Source organism: Macrobrachium nipponense, chromosome 23 (assembly GCF_015104395.2).
Source record: "Macrobrachium nipponense isolate FS-2020 chromosome 23, ASM1510439v2, whole genome shotgun sequence".
Taxonomy (NCBI): Eukaryota; Metazoa; Arthropoda; class Malacostraca; order Decapoda; family Palaemonidae; genus Macrobrachium; species Macrobrachium nipponense.
The window spans coordinates 70,764,322-70,769,321 of record NC_061090.1 but is presented as its reverse complement, the minus strand read 5'-3'; the positions used below and the strand labels follow the sequence as shown (position 1 = coordinate 70,769,321).

Sequence of the window (5,000 nt, the reverse complement as noted above, 5' to 3'; positions counted from 1 at the left end):
TATAAAATAAGGGGTTTATGACACCTTAGAAACGGCTTTCAAATTTCGAATTTTGACTAAACCTTTCTTGGGGGGGGTGCCGTTGGATGGAAGTCTATGGTAAAAATTTGGCAGCCCTAGCTTTCACAGTATGGGCGTGCATACGGACAAACAAACAGACAGAAATTGCCTTATTTATATATATATATATAATATATATATATATATATATATATACACACACACACAAACACACACACCACACACACACACACACACACACATATATATATATATATATATATATATATATATATATATATATACACTTGTATGTGCTTATAAATGTGTTAATGCTAGTCATGACGGCTACCGAACTACCGATAGTGCAGATGCGATGGACTGATAAAATCGAATGGTGGTGTATAATTAGAATTTAATACATATAGCTATATATGTATGTGTATGTGAACTTGGTAGCTTGTAATGCATATCCATCCATAAGCATGTATAAGCAGCCACATTGCAACGTCTTGCCCTAAATCAAAAGATCATCCACAGACCATGAAGTGAGAATCGCCAGCAAGGTCTTCCCACCACGGCATCATAACCTATAGAACGGCCCTCCACATATTAGAAGGGTTGGTTACCTACTGGGATAAAAAACAAAAAACAAAACGCTTATCTGGAGCCCGAGTAATTGTGACAGGGACTAATTCCAAATGATTCATCCTACGCACAGCTGCAGCTGCCCCTTGGCCCAGTGTCCCAGTCCAATAGACAATTGATTGAAAGCACTGCTTCGGCTGAACAGCCAATATAATGATGCTTTCCGGTACAGGGTGATAAGATAAGACCATTCCAGGTGGATTGGCGAGCGTTAATTGGCCGCCTTTTGGAGGAGTCGCGATCTCTCCATCCGCTGGCCTCCAGTTTCCTCCCCCCCCCCCCTCTCTCTCTCTCTCTCTCTCTCTCTATCTCTCTCAAAAACACACACACACACACAAACACAAACACAGATTAACATAGTTTTCATAATGGAATAAAGATAAGAACGCTGGTAACGGTTGTACCAAAGACAATTTCTCTCTCTCTCTCTCTCTCTACACACACACACACACACACACACATACACACACACGAAACACAACCATAGATTAACATAGCTTTCATTATGAAATAAAGATAAGAACGTTTGTAACGACTGTAACAAAAAGACAATCTCTCTCTCTCTCTCTCTCTCTCTCTCTCTCTCTCTCTCACCTAATAATTAAATAGTTTTCATAACAAAACAAAGATATAAAGCTCGTAACGACATATAACAAAATGACAATCTCTCTCTCTCTCTCTCTCATCATCATCTCGTCTCTCATCTCTCTCCTCTCTCTCCGGGAGGATGACAAATGAAAGGGCGTAGTTGGGAACTACTGCTTTCCATTAACCTCTCAAGCAATTACGGAGATGAATATTAGATTTCCTCGCCGAAAGCACTCTCCTCCTCCCCCCGCCCCCTTGCGCTGGCAATCGGAGAAAATCACATTATATAAACTGCGGCAATGGCCAATAGGGGTGACAAATCCCGTTTTCTATTAACTACCTGAGAGGGGGCTAACTTTAAGAAAATGTAGGAAGTGCTGAAGGATAATCTAGAAAAAATGGCTTAATTGGTTAGGGGGGTTGTATGTTTTATATATATATATATATATATTATATATATATATATATATATATATATATATATATATATATATATATATATATACGGTTGGACCCATCATTACACGCACAAACATATGTACATATCGGGCACACCTTAAAATCACATAGCAACTGGCTGTACAGGTCTCCGGCCTCACAGTGCATAATCATCGATACCATTCTTTCATCTCAGCAAACTTCGAAAAGGGCTTGTCGCTAGGCTCTCTCTGTCTCCAAGCCAAGAAAGCTGACGTATTACAATTCACCCACACATTTACTTTCTTCTTTAATATGGCTCGGCCACCTATGTCCTTCGTGCACTCCTGTCTCACACCACATCAGCAACCAGTATATAATGGTCATAATGTTTGCAAGATAGCCCCCATAACACATATTTCAACTATCACTATGGACGTCATAAACACAACGACTGGAATTGTGTAACGTTCGCCGAAGAAGAATTCATCCGTCGCTAAGATAGGCTGAACTTGTAAAATAGTTGTAGACGCAGGCTGAGCACGTAAAACATCTTGAAACAATTCAGCACGTGCCATTATTCAGCGCCTGCGACCCTCGTAAGTGTATCCAACACCCCCTCGTCGCTATACTGTAGATTTGACGTTTTCTACTGAAGTAAACGCGGTCACCACCCCGTTGTCAAGGAAATATCCCGTGACTTCCACGCAAGTGCGACTCGCACCCGCCTCGTAGAAGATTGTAGACTCCTGATTTATCCCAGAACATATCCTGAGACGATCCACCGACGACATCTCATCCGTTGCAAAGGCAATCCACAGCATCGCCACTTGTGTGTAGACTCGACCTCTGGTACTGTGGAACCAAGCCGTTCCCATCGTCACCATCACATGAAGTTGGGAATTCTCTAAAGTCATCGTGTGTCCGTATTTGAAAAGTTTACTTGATCACAGAATAACTAAAGTCTTGCTTTACCACACAAATCTGTCATTAATTAATATATCTAATCTCATAGTCAATTATTAAAAATTCCTCACTAAACAAAATATAATCTTTCCCACTGAATCCTCACAAGTAATCCTATATCTAACAAACATACTATCAAAAAAAAAAAAAAAAACCATAATGTCTAACAGCAAAACCCTTTTACTGTTTATATAATTAACCTCCATGAAATGTAATGCCGAACACCCCTTCTATCTAACTCATATACCCTGATAAATTATACCTCCTGTCTAAAATAGAAATGCTATGTAAAGCTTAACCCCACTTACCACTTACAACATCTCTCGTAGGAAAAGAAAAAATATAATAATAACAATAATAAGTGAACTTTCCCTATTACAAAATGTACAGAGAAAAAAACATATATAATCCAACGTTTTCCCCAATAAATGCAGTATGTATCGTTATGGAATTTGCTACCGCAACATATCTCATCGACCGGAATCAACCTCTTACATACATCTCCATGGAATGTCATAATCAACATCTCTGAAAAAATAGTGCAAATCTCCGAGTAATCAACTCTGAAAGGAAAAAATCAGCAACCAGACTCATCACAGCATTATCAGCAAAATTCCACCTGTGAACACCTCATGTGCTCGAATCGCACTACAGATTTGTCTAATCAGACTTGCAACCTCAGAAATCATTATTCTCCAAATAGCCCCAAAATTCTATACTAACACTATATAACCACATTTCACAAAATTATCCCTAGGATGTCACCAAAGGTACCCAAAAAATTATCCTTGAAAACATAACTCACCCATGATACTACCACAAGTATATAAAACCACATAACCACCTTAAATCCCTAAACAATATCACCAAGGGTACCGAAAAAAATTGTTCTGAAAACATAACTCACCCATGATACTACCACAGAAGTATATAAAACCACATACCTCGTCGGGATATAAACCACAGAAACCACCCTTATATATACCGCAATCCACCCATTATAACCACTGGTGAAATAAAATACAACCTCTTCAGCGAAACCCATAAAACCCCAATAACCACCTATCGGCTCGTAAAAGCTCAGATCACAGCCCAAAAAATATAACCACAAGAAAAACCACCGCCAAAGATTATAGCCACAAAAAAAAACTCAGCCCCAAAAAATCTGACACCCCCCCACCAAAAACCACAAAAATTCAGCTCCAAAACCCCATACACACAGGAATTATCACGTGTTTATCATCATGTTTCTCAGCTTTAACTTTCCACGTAAAATATTGACCTCTGAATCTTATGCCAAGTTTGCGCATAATAAGAAAAAAATAGTAGAAGAAATGAAAGAAAAAAACATTAAACACATTTCACCATCAATTTACAAAAACCAGACAACAAAATGCAATTGCGCGACAATATATTAATCACCACAACCAATTCTTTTCAGTTTTGATATATGTGTTAATTTCGACCGACCCTCCCTCTAGCCTAAAATGTTTTCCAATTTTTTCCTCATGACTCTAAAAGGACCTTCAAATTTCGGGCCTAATTTGTAGTTCAACTCGTTTCTCACGCTGATTTTCAAAAATACCTCGCCTCCGACATTGATCTTGGGATCAGATGTTTTACTATTACTTTTCTCTACCATCTCTCTGGTCGCGGCTTCGAGATTACGGCTGAGACAAGCATGTCTCTCTCTCGCTGTAGATATCAATGATTCGATCGTATCCTCCCCATGATGAGGTATAGTTAGCAGATCAAATGTGCCTCGTGCTGGACAACTAAACAAAGCTTCAAATGGAGACATTTTAATGGAATCACTAACCATAGTGTTAATACTATGTCTAACGATATCAATATATCTGTCCCAATTCTTATCATTACCACCTACAGTCCTCCTGAGAGCCTCGAGCACTTTCCTGTTCGCTCGTTCACACAACCCATTAGCTTCAGGTCTGTATGAAATAATTGTTACTTTCTGTATCCCCATGACTTCCGCTAAACATTCCAAAGTTTTGTTCACAAATTCTCTGCCACTGTCGGTCAATAGAACCTCGGGTGAGCCGTATCTGCAAATGATACCATTGAAAAATGCTATAGCTACTTCTTCCGCCGTTTTATGCTCAAGTGGGAAAATTTCTACTATCCTTGTAAGTTCATCTATTTATACTAACAAGGACTTATTCGCATATCTAGACTCACAAAAATTTCCCTGGATATTTTTCTCTGAAAAGGTCTACTTGGTATCGGATATGATCCTAATTTGCATGAAGTTATCCTTGCAGGTTTGCATGTGTTGTATCGTACAGTTTTTCACAAAATTTCCCACATCTTTCCCCATGTTTACTTTCTTCTTTGATATATATATATATATTTATATATATATA

The 5,000-nt window shown here is 38.6% G+C and overlaps 1 protein-coding gene across 1 annotated transcript in view; it reads right to left on the bottom strand.

The window, feature by feature from the left end:
• Positions 1-5,000, bottom strand: part of LOC135201592 (SCY1-like protein 2) — a 598,006-nt gene that overhangs the window by 118,282 nt on the left and 474,724 nt on the right. The window lies entirely within an intron of this gene.